The sequence below is a fragment of the Chaetodon trifascialis genome, chromosome 6, assembly GCF_039877785.1.
Source record: "Chaetodon trifascialis isolate fChaTrf1 chromosome 6, fChaTrf1.hap1, whole genome shotgun sequence".
In the NCBI taxonomy this organism is placed as follows: Eukaryota; Metazoa; Chordata; class Actinopteri; order Chaetodontiformes; family Chaetodontidae; genus Chaetodon; species Chaetodon trifascialis.
The window spans coordinates 4,457,299-4,473,710 of NC_092061.1; positions in this window are offsets into that span (position 1 = coordinate 4,457,299).

Genomic DNA, 16,412 nt, shown 5'->3' on the forward strand with positions numbered 1-16,412 from the left:
CTAATCTTGTTAAAACTAACCTCCTAACTGTAAGGTATCATCAACTGACCTTTTTTTTTCTCAATATTGTTTCCATGGGAACAAGCATTTGATATCTCTCCGAACCCAAAGGGCTCCGAGCTGGTTTGTTCGAGCTAATTGGCTTCAAAATTCAACTGGTCTAAAAAGCAGCCATGCTGTGAGCAGTGTGATGTGATGTGGGAGTCACATGGCAGCAGACATTTCTTTCATTGTCTCTTGTTTGTAGCCCTCACTAACCATGCAGCACAAACATGTTTATGTACAGTGTGCATGTCAGAGGTGCAGTTTGACATAATGCCATTAAATATGGAGTCACGTGGGAGGAGAGGAGAGACAAACAGAGGGGGGGCAGGAGAGAAAACAAGCACACTTTGGCATTCAAAGAAGACAAACATCTTTTATGTCATTTGTTGGTAGTGAACACCAAGACAATAAAGATGATGGCAGGAAAACATACTGCCTGTGGCTAATGCGCAAACTGTAATTACCCCACTGTGTTTAAACAGCTTTAATGTCTGCGCCGGTGTTTGTGTGCATGGGCGTCTCTTTTCCGAAGAGCCGGAAAAACGTGAAACTTAATGAACTCCACTTATTCCCACCGTGATTGCTTTCACCTTAACTGTTTGACAAACAAAGTCAACTCTGGAGGAGCGGGATTTTAATTCACTTATCGCACCGCCTGCATTTGTCCCCTGAATCTGTGCAACATGTGTTACGACACATGCAAAGTAAAACTCTTTAAGATCGTAAACTTGCTCTTTCGGGCGCTTGCACAAATGTCAGTGCAGTGTAAAACATGTGGCATTACATTAAATTACACACATACTGAGTGCAAATTGCTATTTTATCTGGTTGGAGATGCGTGTTATTGCAGCTTTGGGTCAGATTGAATAAATGCATTTCCTTTGCCTGCCAGCAGATGGTGCAAGTTGATACGCTACTTTAAAAAACACCTTTCGGATCCTGCTGAGTCGAACGATTCGTGAGTCAAACTCTCACGTTACAGTGGTGATAATGACGATGTGTCTCGCTCGGAATGAAAATCCAGTTCCATCGTTTCTCTCCGTTCATATAGACAATTATAACTAGCTTGGGATGGATGTTTGCTAGCTATCGAGAGTGAATACTGGAATGAAATGCCAAACAGAAAAGGTCACGTTATGCCTCTGCCTTGTTATAACAATTCCATTCTCTGTTTTGCACACTGCATATTTCAGCCCGATGCTATGATCCGCAGTTTGCTGCCATACTTACTGATCTGCCTGAAGGTGATCTGGTAGCCTTTCTGTCAAACTGGCCTGCGGTTGTAACCATTCTTAAATAGAGTGAGGAGTGAGCCAAATCAAACGAAGGACAGTTCCTCTTTTGCGAGCCAGTGCAAAGTGTTCATTTATATTTTTACTGCACTGTGAGAACACCATCAATAATCCTTGTCATCCGCCCGTTCGCAGCAGTGGGGACGGCACCCGGGCTGCTCTGCAGAGTTTCCCTACATGCATCTCTATGTGTTCCACGTCTGTTTGGCAAGACACGCTGCCCTGCTTAAAAAAGGGATTGTGTGTTACGCAAGAAGTCTCTCACCTGCCATCTGCCAGGACGTGCAGAACATTATCGGCTTGGTCTGAAGAAGAGGAGAAGCCACTGCAGGTTGAACTGGTTGGCGCTCACACTGGATGAGGAGGCTGACTGTGGTGCACAGTGCGGTTGGACACCCTCTCCTGAGTTAAGTCTGATTTTTTTATTGGCTGTGACATACTGAATTAAATTTCTCATAGCTGAAAAGAATTTCCTTAACATAATCACTGTAAGACAAACAGTTGGTGATTTTATTAATCACAGTAATGTACCTGAGTGGATTATCTAACTTCACAGGAATAATATTCAAGAGCGAGTGCAATCAATTGTCTCAGTGATTGCAAATGGGACTTCACCGTACTCCATTAATTCACTCTCTGAGGTAATTTTCCTCAAGCTTTATGTCAAGAGGTAACCCCTTCCATCAGACACTTTCAAGCAACAATCCTCTATTCACAGAAGAGCACCGATGCGACAACAGCACGTCGAGACATTTGGCACACTGAGTCAAAACCCGCCACTGCCTTCGCCGTTCCCGAGTAAGTCAGATTCACTACAACTGCCAAATGACTCACCACCCTGACGCTCAAGATGTCAGAGAAACAGGACTAATGATCCACACGCCACAGCAGAGCGCGTGGACGAGGACGCGTGTGCATGAAGAAGACTATTCCTTCTCTTTGCTCTCGTCTTTTTGTCTGCGATGAAGGTTGCCAGAAAAAGTCACAACACCAGCGAACTTTATTTGAACATAGTTATTTGTGTAGCCATACGTATGATTTTCAGAGTGTGTGTGAGGCGCAAACTCATAATAACTAGTGGGCAGAGGAGAGAATGGCTATCATTTTGTGTCAGTGTGAGCCCCTTTTCAGATCACGATATCTGGATTTATTTAATTACAGATCATCATGAGATTTTGTCCCACAAGCAGCTATTTTGTGCATTTATTAAAAACTTTTCTTTTCTTTTTTTGAGGTCCAAAGCATGTAATCACTTTATTTGAAATGCATTTAATTGAATTGCATTGAATTGCACACACACACGCACACACACACACACACACACACACACAGCTCACAGTATGTGACTGTTCAGAAGGTCTCTGTCTGAGAGGCTTTGTTAAACTTGTCTCTCCTCCACCTCCACACTGCAGCTTGATGACTTTGATGCCTCTTTTATGTCAAAAATCAAATGAGTGACTGGGTGACGAGCCCATTACTCGTTGCAGCGACGCAGCTCTCATTTACAGGTGAAGGTGAGAGAAAATGTGTGAGCACGGTAAATCATACCTACTCTACATGCATGCAAACATCTGAAACCACCTGCCATGTGGGTGTGATCATAACATGGCACTGTGAGCACCAGAGAAGCCCGTCGTAGGAGCAAACTCTCAGCACTTCAGCCTGGGAGGAAGAGCGTCTCAACATCCGAGTGAATAAAAGATGCAGCTCACACCACTGTGGCATCCATATGTATCAATACTGTCGTCAAATATCCTTCTCTGGTCCCAAAACTCAGATCCAGAGGTCACCAAGACAAGCAAAGCCTTCGGAGAAACCAAACTTAAAGCCTCTCCTCTGCAACTGTGTGGGCATGTACAACAGAGCTTGACTGACATCTCACTTGCTCCTCAGAAGGTTTTGCTGCACCTGTTTGGTCGGGACAACTTCCACTATCGTCACTCTTATTAGTACGTTGCGTATGTCATCATAGCTCCACCCACTGTACACCTGACTAGCGGTGCAATCAGCCAGGGTAACTGAAAACACCTGTGTGAGTGTAATACATCCATTAGAGTCATGTGTTGCATGGCCTAGATGTGAAAACACCTTCTCCTTCTGCAGTAAAGTTAGCTACAATAGGTATGCAACATCCACTTAGACTTTCAAAATAAAGCATGTTGAGGAATATTTCAGATGATGGTTACAGGTCGGTTATACCGGCCTACCTGCAGGCACTCTGCCTGTGCACTCACTGTGCATGGCTGGAGTCTTCCTCAAGGATGGGGAGATATATTTGCTCAGGCTATAGCAAGCTAGTCGTACAAGAATGGCAGGGAAAAGCGCAGGTCCACTAATACCTACAACTGCAAGACAAAGCAATAAAAGACAGACAGACGTAGAAATGGCCATGAGAGGCGAGAACAGAGGGACCTGAACCATACCACCTGAAAAGTGACGCCATGTTCTGCATGTATATGACACTCGTTTTGATTTAAAGATTATAACAAAACCAACCGCACCGATATGTTATCGTTAAACTGCTGCAGTGTAAAAACCACGTGTCAAAATACAAAGCACAAATACTTCTGCAGTGAATTTTATAGTGTGCCTGAAGCTCTGGAGTTTAATAAAGTAGCATCTAATCTAACTGACCGGCACTTCAACTGAGAAAAGACGGGATTGACAAAGTGAAAGTGGACATAGAGATTATGGTTTCATACGTCAGCACGTTCCAAACTGAAATGGAGTTGTTAAAAAAGCTTTAACCAAGTGCTAGTCCCCAACCCTCGGCTTTCGGTTGTTCTTTAAGATCACAAAAAGTGCCCTGGATAATAGTTTTAAACCCCTTGGAGACCAAGGTAAGTCAACCTTGTAATGTGAAAGGAAAGTCCAGAAATCCAGAATAAAATGGAGGGCCTCCACTCTCCAGGGGCGATCACCACAGGGTCTCTGTTATCGCATCTGCAGGGCGAACCGCAGAGGCGGCCACAGTAAGAGTCACTCCGATGTTGTGTTCAGGTTCTCCGACGAATCGCTGATGGAAAGACGAGCACTAATTCGAAAAGAAGCTGAACTTCACATGAACTGGGCAGATTCCATTTCACTCCGACAGACACATGAGAGACTTTCGACGAGCGGCGGGTGAAAGGGGAGATTTTTACCTCAGGCATATTGCAGATGCAGTGTGACAGTGTTGATGCAGCTGCTGGTTTTTAATACATTTTGCTTGACAAAGATAGAACAACACGCGAAGAGACTGTCACAGGTTGGTCTCACTGGACCGAAAATATGAAGAGACCCATCACACTCATCTCCCCGCAGGCATCTCGATCTTCTTTCTCAGGTTGTTAACCAGTAGAGTTTGACACCAACATTTTGAAAACTGCATTGTCTGAAATCAAATGGAAAATGGAAAATGAACATCGTGTTCTGAGTGACTCTACATGCATCTTTAGTGAAGCGTCTGTCTGTCTGTCACATTCAAACTGAGGCAGAAAATCAGTTTTTTTTCCAACAGTCCACTTCCTTTAAAGGATCTACCTGTTCGTGCAAATCAAAATTAACACAAAAGCTAAAAATAACAATGAAAATACGATTTTGTAGCGTAAAAGCGTCATTTGTGACCAATTCCACTCACTGCGTGCTTTTCTTTCCAGTTCCAGAAGGTTTCGACCACCTTCACGGCAGCCTGGAGAGAGCTGTGGCATAATGACTAAAAGTGTGAAAAACCATTGAGAAAATGGAGGCACAGGAGAGGACATGCAGGTCACTTCAGCAGGAGGTTTGTGCACCTATTACAAGCTTCACTGTATTCCCACAGCAGGTAACATATACCTGCTATTTAACTGGAATACCGGAGGACACAGGGTGCTTAAAGTGCAACCCTCGCTGCCCTCGATGCTTAATGGCTCTTTGAAAATAGAAACACATAGATGGCAGCTCTGATTTCTGGTCTTTACAAATGCCATTTTTGTGTTGTACCACTTGGCTGGCCTGGCCGGGTGACTCAACCCTGCCCAAGGACCTGTTTCCTGTCATTAATCTGAGGGGAAAAGTGATTACAAGGATCCACAGCGTACAGAGATTATCTCCTCCTGTTTCCCGAATGCCACGGGGTAATAAGAGCTGACGATCATTCATTCTTCTGATTCTTCGCTGCAAAAAAACAGGCAGCTAACGTAGATATGTTCGCTCTCTTTATTTGCCTTTGTGGGCACCCTGACGCTCAGTGGAGGGTACATTTATGCAGATCGAAGATTGGTTGCTAAATGATGACAAGTTCTTAAATAACGCCATGATGACAAGAGAAATTGCACGATACGTTTTTTCATCCATCATCTTCTGCAGCAGTTGGTGAAGAATATCAGGTGTGTGCGGTCTGTTATTCTCAAATATGAGGATTTAATGCAGGTAATCGAAGCAGCCATTTGGAATCACTTTGTGTAGAGTATTGCTGAAGGAAAGCAAGTCGTATGAGTGTTTTATACCATTAACAAAGTGTATTTTAACTTAATTGTCTCACATGAAACAACCATCTGAGTCAGTGCGTAGGTGATAAGATCGAATTAGCAGCAGCCAATTACAGAATGAACGACGGTGGCAGAAAAACAAATTCACACACTTATTATATACTGCGACATACAGCATCTTACTGTGTCACACACACACACACACACACACACACACACGCACACACACACACACACAATGTATGTGCATATAACGTAGCATAAGATAAAACTTTATTGATCCCATGCAGGGGAAATTTACATGTTACTACAGCAAAACTTTATAGCACATGTTGTGGGGGCATAAATCTGTTCACACAGTCACATCATGGGGACTTTCCTTCCTCAGTGAGAACAAATGCTAGTCACTGTAATGTCAATCATTCAATTTTCGGGTGAAGACTTAGGGTGAGGTTAGATTTAGATTAAGGTTGGGGTTTTTGTTATGGTTAGACATGAATGTAAGTCTGTGTTAGCATTAACATTGGCATCCACCCTGTGATCTGTCTGTAGATAACACATTAGAAAGAATAAAGCTGAGTGCATCACAGAGACTGACTGCTTATGGATGTCCTGACCAAGATAATAGTTACTAAAGCAGCAGTATGTTTTAGTTTTACTACACAAGATAAACTATGAGTCATTTTGACCTCCATTGGCATTAGTTAATGCATTGACAGGTAGTGTGCATGCTGCAACCTGAACTATTATACTGGTTAAAAAAATTCTGGATCTGAGCCAGAACAAATGCAACGATCACTTCCCAGACGACAGCATTTATTTCCTCTTTAAACTCGGTCTCATTTGTCCTGCATTATACTGAGACCCATGAGTCAACGCTGTCGAGTGTACAGGAAAGAAAACCTTCTGACTGCTATTTGTTCAAGCGTTATTTTACCTCAGAAATACACTGAGGCAGAGAGCTGAGTAAAAAAAAACACACAAACAGGGAGCTTAAGCGCATGAACAAAGTGGAAAGTTCATCACTCATCTGACCACAATACAACAGGAGCACCTCTTTTCCAAAAGACATTAACAAAGTGAAACCTCACCAGGAAGTGATTATGCTGTCATCAATATAAATAAATCTCGGTAGAATAGAATTGGCTTTCAGATACAGAACAAAACGATGAAAGCATATTTTTCTGCCGAGCTGTTTTTCCTCTGTTCTGAGGTAGTTTGTGCAGTAAAAAAACCAGTGATGAATGCTCGTGATAGAATGGAAAATTATATACAGAACAATTTAATATTACTTGGTAGACATCCAATATCAGTGTGCTGGGAGGGGAGTCTATAAAATCGCTGATAGCAGCAGAAAGTTACAGGCAGGTAAACCAAAACATGGCTCCCTGAAGTGCAATTTAAATATATTCACTTTAAATTTCCAATAAGCAGCGACGAATCTGAAGGAAAAGTAAAGACAGAAGAAATATTTTAGCTTATTCGCCAGAGGTTTCCAGGCTTAAAAGCATCTTCAAACAGCATCAAGCCTTTGCTGTAATTGATTACATACTTTCGAGTGTGTACGATTAAATGAGCACTTTTCTAAACAGTTTCTCATTTGAGCTCCTCTTCACCTACTCAGGGTTTAAGCCTATACGATTGTCATTATTATTTAAACTGTAGTTTTCAAATAATTTGCTCCAACTTTTAAGAAAGCAAATGAAACACAACAGTTATCTAATCAAAGAGGTTAGGTTAAAAGTCTTGAGGGGTGCGTTCAGGAGACCCAACGCTTGCCTCGACAGTGAAGGAATTATCATTGTTATTTTCTACCTTCAAAATCAATCTGGTTCCAAGCGATTGGATTGCACAGTTAAGGTATAGTGTGTCGCCTAACTGCCAACTGTAAATTAGGCTGGTGAAGAAAAACTGCTCTATTTTCTAATAGGAATTTTTCACAGTGCCTGGAATAAGGGGATCTATTTCTCAAGGGGCTGATTTTTCACTTTGAATTACTCCTCCTGTCCATTCATCTCCCGGCCAATAAAGTCTAAGATCCTGCAGAGTCCTTGTCATTCTGGAGATTTGCTGTCAGTCCTGACGAATGATGTTTCATCTCTCTGTTAACATGTTTCTAATGCCTGTAGCAGACTGAAGCTAAAGCCCGGAAAGACCAAGAGTCCTGGAGAATTAAGAGGAATAAAAAGGGAAAGCGTGACGTATATTCAGAGTGGCAGAAGCGTCAGAGTGGCACCGTCTAATACATCTGTTTGATTGTTTTAACTCCAGGGCAGAACTTGCATTAGAATATTTCAAGTATTGTTATTCATCTTCTCTGAGTAAATCTATCTCGGGTGTTTTGGAGCAAATGGAAGTCATTTGCTGACATAATGCAAAGTGCATTGAACTGCGTTGCTGATTTGTGACTGTAGTGAGAAATCAGTCATAATGAAAATCTGCTGCAGATACCAACATAAACCACAGGGCGTTTTCTAGATAGCTACTCAGGTCTTCACCTACAGAGTATAATAGCTGAGAGCAGTCTTGCACAGAGAGTGTATCTATAAATGTCTGCAATATATCAGACAGTAAATAAAAATGCATTTGTTGTGCTGCTGCCAGGAGTAGCACACCTGTGCCGAGCGTCTACCGACAGTCAGCTTCTATCCGTTCTGCTGCACCTCTTTTCCCCGTCAGCGCTGAACCCCTGAAGCTATCCGACTTTCCTCGTCGAGGAGCAGGATTACAGATTTTTCCCTTTGTTTTTGTCTTCCCAAAGTTGTTGGTTTCAGCAGGTGAAGCCAACCAAATAGTCCCCAGAGGAAAAAAGACATTGCATTCCTCCATTGCAGCCTTCATTTAGCGTCGGATTACATACTTAACAATAGTCTATCAATCCTGCATATACAAAGGATTTGCCTTAAAATGACTTAACTTAACTGATTGTGAGTATACAGAGCATCACGTTAGCTTCCTATGACTTTTTGTTCCACCCCGTGATCTGTCTGTAGATAACACATTAAAAAGAATAAAGCTGAGTGCATAGCAGAGGCCAGCAGAGACTGATTGCTTATGGATTTCCCGACCAAGATAATAGTAACTAAAGCAGCGGTATGTTTTAGTTTCACTGTACAAGACAAACTAGGTGCTCTCACTTATGTTCCCCTCCTCCTCATGACGCTTCTGTCATCCAGAATGGCCTCTCCTCATAAATTAGCGCAGCACTGCTCATCCAAAGTGTCTAAACAAAGCCCCCGACTAAATATGAAAGATGAGGCAGAGAGAACAAGAGGCACGGTGGACAAAAGTTAATATGCCACATTTCTCTGCCAGGTTTGGTGCGTTTGACTGTGCTCTTTCATCCTGTGACTAGACCTCAGCACAGCTCCAGTTCTGATGTTCAGGTCGTCAATAAGAAGTCAGAGTCAACAGTTTTGTACAGTGAGGGCTTGTATCCCTCAGGGCTGTGTGCGCTCACTGCTGTGCTGGGTTTGTCTATTTGTCTGTCTCAAGTTCTCGTACGCCGTCCCCGGAGATATCAACATTAAATTGCTTTTTGGTTCAGAAGCTACTCCCATGCATTAGAACTTGTAATGGTCTTTGCCTTGGTGAAGGCGTCAGACAGCGTATTGATTGTGCCTACTGGGTACAGCTGAAACTGCTTCACACCTTTGAATAATTCATGTCTCTATCACAATTATTGTCCTAATTGTAACAATGTTTGGATGGCAAACTGGAAGGAAGGAGAAAGAACTTATTTGGCCTCTCTCTGCCTGCGCTTTATTATTTGAAAATGGGAATAGTAATGTGATCATTTTTCATACATTATAATCGGATCCATTATGACGATGATAACTTGTGTTGCCTGAAAGGCAAACAAAGTTTTAGACGGATCACGCCTCTTAGTTTTAATTAAAAATCACAGACAGCTTAATTGCGGTGCAGTTGTGCTCTGCTGGCCCGTGATTGCTTCAGAAACTGAAAACGAGATTGTACGAGGGACTGCTTCAGATATTGCTGCGCGGCTCTTGCCCCGTGCCCCCCCATCAAGTCTGGACTTTGCAAACTTTCTTCTCCGAGTTTCTTATCGCGCTGTAATGAAATCTCCTCGGAGGAGGATTCTTTAAATTGTACTTTGATCGGTGAAAACTACTGGAACAAAATGTCACTCGAACTCATTCTGTATGCACCTGAAAGTCAAGTGAGGCACTTAAGGTTCTTCTGCTCTTTGAGACTATTTTGTCATATTTGCATCTCATGAAGTAAGCCGCTTTTGAAATGTACCTCAGCAGAATTATGTATTTCCGAATTGATAATGCTGATCTGTAATTCACTGCAGGCTCTTAACAATATGTAAGATGCCATACATATTTATGAAAATCTCAGCCTCTGGCTTACATTTAGCTGATTGTGCACTCCTGCACACAGTCTGGTTTGGTCATAATCCATCATTATGTCTTGAAGTGGTGGCTACCCCAGCCCCTCACCCCCTCCCCCCACATCCCATTCTGGGTGTATTGAATTATCACTGAACTTAATTGAAACATTAGAAGTAGCAGAGTCACTGATGGCACGAGCTCGTCTGTGAAACTTTCCTGAATGCTGTTGCTGCTTTGAACAGTTTGTGACTAATGTTGTGTTTTCCCTCAGTTTAATGCAATACAGCTGTTTGTTTGTGAGCCTAAAGAACATTTTGATTATTGTGAATTTCGTCTCAATTAATCCCCTTCCTTCTTTTTCTTTGTCCATGAAGAGAAAATCTGTTTTCTGTTCCCTTTCTTGTTTCCTTACATCTTTCTCTGCAACACCATGTTTGTTCCAATTTGTTCTCCTATTGTAGAACCTTTTATCTGTCTGTCGCCTCCCTCCACCCTTTCAGCATGGGGTCTTATTTGTCCCATAAAGATTTGATCCTTAGCAGTGACGCTGGAATGCAGCGGGTTGAAAGCCTCCTGTGATCACCAATGTCTATTTTGTGTTTTCCAAAGAAATAAAAAAAAAATCAAACATGATTGACATGATTTTTAGCATCTGTGTCAACAAAAGTGGAATAACATTTGTACATCAGAAGCTGTCAGAAACTACATGGTCCGGTATTAAATCGGGCTGTTATTTGATAAGGCTGGAACAAAAACTTGACAAATTTTGGAAGCAGACATCAGACAAAGCATTATCTGATTCACAGAAAAACGAAGGAGAATTGGCTGTTTTGAGAGACGCCAGTTCCCTCACCGCGAGTTAAGATCCCAAAGGAGTATTGATTTCCATGTAATAACACCCCTGTTTCTACGCAGTCTAACGTTCACTCAGGACAACTTAAGATCAAATGCAGCCTCAGTTCTGATTTCCTTTAATTCCTCAGTCATCGGCTAACGATACAACCACAGAGAGACGCATCAACACATGGCTCACTCCTGCCGACAACGTGCGGATTTGTTGAAGAAGTGTAAAATGAATCAGAAGCTGTTAATTTTCATTGTTTTGACAATATAATGAGTGATAGCTGCGTTAGCTCCTTCGTTTCACTTCCTTTGTTTCACTATGTAGAACTAAAAATGTTTTCAGCCCATTTGTCTTTTTTTCTCCTGCACTACTACAAACCAATTATAATGTAAAAATGTGCTTAAAGATGCACCCTGATTTTGTCATTTTGGCGCCAGATCCTCCAGCTCACTGTTGATGTTTTGAAACTCAACTGAGTATCGATATGTTAACAGAAAAGGTCGTCAGATCACATGAACTATCACTATCACTATCACTATCCCAGCATTAATTCAGAATATCATTGCATTTAAATGCGTGTCAGAGAGCTCAGTTTATTTCACCCCCTTGCACATTAGCGTGGGATATCTGACATATCTGGTTATTGCTCCTCGGGGTCAGAACAGATGTTGAACTGTAAAACTGAACCCAGGGCAGCTGCAAAATGCAAAGTGACTAAATTAGCATTCGGTCGGCTGCTTGTGTTTGGGTAAAATGCTGCACAAAAAACTGCCAAAACTTTAGCCTTGGTCCTTCCTCTGTTAATGAATTCCATGCTGATGAATTTGTATGAACACGAGGCAAACAAGATGACTTTGTTGGCATAACAAGGTCAAGTCGTTCACCAGCTGAGCGCAGACTCTTATGCAACATTATAAGGATCAAAGTTGTGCAAGATGACAAGTGGAAACTACATGCTTCAACTTTTCACGTAAAGAAATTCCACTGATTTGTCCCATTTGATGTAATGAAAAGCCTGCACGGGTGCAAAACTTTACATACGCCAACAACCAGGGGATGTTTAAAAAATAATGACAGTAACCTGATTTCTTAGAGCAGAAAGTGCAGGCACACATGGTAAAAGTCGGCGTGTCGGAAGCTTTGAATTGTCATTGTGAGGATTAATAAAGAATGAGCTTCTTTAATGTTTCGCCTGAGTGAGCTCATAAAAGCCGACATGTGGCGAAGGAAGAGATGGAATACAAATAAACCCGGGCCCAATAAATGTCACTACTTTCCTTTTGTGTTTTCAAGGCATGCAGGAAATGGGAGACTTGGGTGTCCACGATAGGGAGACAGGAGAAAGAGGCATGGAAACTAATTTTGCACAAGCTTGGCAAAGGGCATTGCAAAATGCTCTCAATTTGTCATGCACAATTGGCTGCATGCTTTCAGAGAGCGGAGGAAGAAAAAAAAAAAAGTTGTGTTTTCATGTAAGGTCTGTGCTTTATCTGATTCCCCCTCATCACCGAAGGCTCAGAGAGAATCTGATTGCAGAATTGCTAGAATGAGCTTTTTCATAAAATGTGCAAAAGCCTTCTTCTATATCCACAGTACATTTTGTCTGTGTGTGCCTTTCCTTTTCCTCAGCTCCACCTTCACCACCAACTTATTCACATATTCTGATTCACTCCCCCGTACGCTCGGTTGATTCAGTTCAAATCTCGAGGTATTTCTGCGACTGTCTTGTGTCCGTGAATGAGATTCTAACTGAAGAACATGTTTCTACAAGGACATCCTTAACTGACGGTGCCTCTTCTCTTTCAGAGGAGCAGCCCATGTGAAAGAGCTGTCAGACAGGCGGCGGTTTCACAAAAGGCTCATCAGCGTGGTGAACGCTACCTGCAACCTCGCTATGTAAAATGGGTTTGCAGAGCAGATTTGCGGGCAGCGAGGTGGATGGTCAGCTGAAGTTCAGTGTTTGATGGTTAAAGCTTGTGAAGCGCCGCACTGATTCCCTCCACAGCTCTGCAAAGCTTCGAATGTAAAGTGAGCTGCGCTTCATGGCCCTGACCTTTGCAGAAAGAACCTCAGTCATCAGTTTCATTTCTCAGCGCTGGGTACATCTTGTTTGTTGTCTTTTCAGCACCACTGAAGTTAATGAAGAAGCAAACGCTTTGATTTGTGAAGCTGTTCTGGCGTAGAGTGTTCCGAAAAGTTATGAAACACTGTATTTATAAGGATAAAAAATATTTTGTGCTTTATGTGAGAGGGATTTGTCAGTGTGAGCTTGCTGTTTGCTCACTTCGTAAGCCACAGTCACACCATGGCTCCAGTCCGTCCGTCCGTCCAGCTGTCCACTGCTTTGGTCCAGACTGAACTACAGTATCTCATCTATGAATTGCCATGACATTTTTCTGAAGACTTTCATGGTCCCCAGAGGATGACGGCTCTGGTGACTTCAGGTTGACATTTCTAGGTTTCAGTGAAATATCTCGACAGCTATTGGATGAATGGTTGCAAAACTCGGCACAGCTATCCGTGGTGCCCAGACAATGAATCCTGATGACTTTTGGTGATCCGCTGACTTTTCCAGTCGGCCATGAGGTTCACATTTGTGGTTCTGAGTAAAATGTCTCAACAGCTATTGGATTGAATTGCCCTGACATTTGATAAAGACCTTCATGTCCCTCTCAGGATGAATTGCAGTCACTTTGGTCATCATCACCTCAAAATATCAATTTTTACAAAACTTTGGTTTCTGACTTTCCCAGGAGTCTCAACTGGGCTTTGTATTTAGTATTAATTAGCAAATATGCTACATGATGCTTGTTTAGCATCAGCATGCTAGCATTGGCAGTGGGTGCATGCTAGCATGCTGATGTTGCATTTAGGTCAATTTCTTCATCTTCATCTTCGTTAGCTTTAGGCCTGAGAGAGCTTTGGAGAACTATGCATAAACACACTGTTAGTCTGCACTGAGCCCAGGCTGTCCTTCTTCAGCCACCATCAGCCCTGTACTCCATCTCAGCTCTGCACCAGTACTGCACATCTCTGCTCCGTCTTTCCACCACTGGGCCCACATACCTCCCAGCATCCACATAAACTGTTTGTACTAAACTCAAAGAGTCAAAGCCAACAGTATGCTGTGGATGACTGAAAGGAAAGAGCTCACAAACCTCTGTAGCTAACACTCTTTGATACACACATGAACGCACGCACATGTTCCTCAGTCTATCATGTCTGCTCCCCACAACCATCAGAGAAAGAGAAGACACAAGCCGAGCCCTTGAGCTGCAAGGGCCGAGGGCCAAAAAGCAACTTAAATCAATTCCATTTGATTAGGTGCCACGGCATACACTACATCTTATAATTCCATTAACACAGGGATGGATTTTCAATGAATGTAACTGCAGGCAAATGGTTGGGCATAATTTTGTGAAATGAAATACAACACAGGTTCGGAAAAAGGGTGTGAATTTCTTCCTTTCTCTGCTTTCCCCTCCCCTTTGCAGATAAGGAATTGGCCTCATCGTAATGCTGCAGTCTTGAACTTCTCCTTTTTGCAAATCTGCCTCTTCCCCTCGTAGCATTTGAAAAGGCTTTTAGAATGCTTAGCCTAAATTATTTCACACTTTATTATATCAGCTTTGGCTCAGTAGGCCGTGGTAAGACCACCATGCAACTGCTTGATTTAACCCTAACTGCTGATAAATAAATACTGTATATATGCCATTAGTCACAGCGCAGAGAGGTTATGCATTTGAATGAGGCCCATTATTGTTTTTCTGCTTTCCCTTTCTGATATCAGCTACATTACAACTGCAGACTCAAAGGCAGGACTTTGCCAGAGGATTGGACAGGCAATTATTGTGATTACACATGTCACCTATAGAGGGAAGTGGCTGATCCTCAGAGAACGTGGAGCATGATTGGAGCCATGGAGTGATTTTAAAGACCCCAAGTAAAATATCTATCAGGAAGCCAGTAAAGACAGCTAGATTTACTGCATGACTGCTGCAATTTTATGCCTCACTAATCAACCTTTACTGTGCATGTACTAGGCTAAGTTAGGGCCGGGGATATTGGGACTTATATTTCATGGCTAAGGCAATCATACACAGCTTGAGGCTTGTTGCTTCATGACCCAGTGTATCCTGTCACACCAATTTAACAACAAATAAGATCTCATGTTTCTCTCTCTTCGTATACAGTATATATATATATATATATATATATATATATATATATATATATATATATATATATATATATATATATAGCAGGTCTGTGTGTATGGTGTGCAGAAAGTTTCCACTTCTCTTTTCTTGTCTTTTTTTATGACCTCGTTCAGCAGCTGAACCCACGCTTGAACTTTTCTGGCTTCCGAGCAGAGTACGCATTGTTTGCACAAATTTTTAGCCTCGCTCTTGTATTTCGCTTCTGAGATCACTGATCACAGTCAACTCAGAGTAAACCGGTCCTTAAGCTGCCGCAGAGTTTGTGTCGGACACGGTGCTGCATCTTTAATGCAGTGCTAGCTGGGGGACTCATCAAATATTTGTGTCTTTCCCAGTCAAGCAACGCAGTGCTTACACTGGCTGAATGACTCAGTGCCAGCGTGTCCCCTCTCGGAAAGTCATCCCGCGCTGAACGGGTGCTGCAGACGCTGGCAGTGACAGAAAGTCACTGATGAAGGTCAACAATCTATCAGGCAGAGAGGAAGGAGAAAAGCCTGGGCCACTGAATGAACATTTAAAATGATGAACATACGTAGAAGAAGAACATAAATCCCCCAATAAATGCTGACCAAATTTTTTATTTTTTTTTGGTGACATAAAATAGGTCTACTTATATTTCATGGAGATGACATAAACTATGGCATAGCGCACTTCTGATACAAGTGCTTGGACTGACAGCATCATATCTGACTAACTTTACAAAGCAAGTAAACAATGCTTGCATGCCTGTGGCTGAGAAGTGCTTCTGCTGCAATTCCTTCTGAGCACGCTTTGTCAAAGCGCATTTGTCAAATATTTCCAGCTGAGATTAGATTCATTAATAAATCATTTACGTCCTCAAAGTTACTCACTGACCTGCAGACTCAAGTTCTCACAAGGGCAACAGGATGAAAGGTGCAAACGTACTTGTATGAATACCCTTGTTATTCTAGTCATTACAGCATTACAATAACAGATGAGCAAAACTGTGCTGTAGTTACTCCGTGGTTTGTTATTTAACTGCAAGCCAAGAACGCTTTGCCAGAGAGGGAACGGAGCAACAACTGTGCCAGTTTGTGTTGAGCAAGGGGAAATCAAGGGGAGATTTATGAGCATAATAATGAATCCTATGCCTGCTTTAATTACAACAATCCTGGACTCTTTGAAGTGTGCTGTTGCAGCTGGAAATCGTTTGCCTTGTGTCTTTGTCCTTTACACTG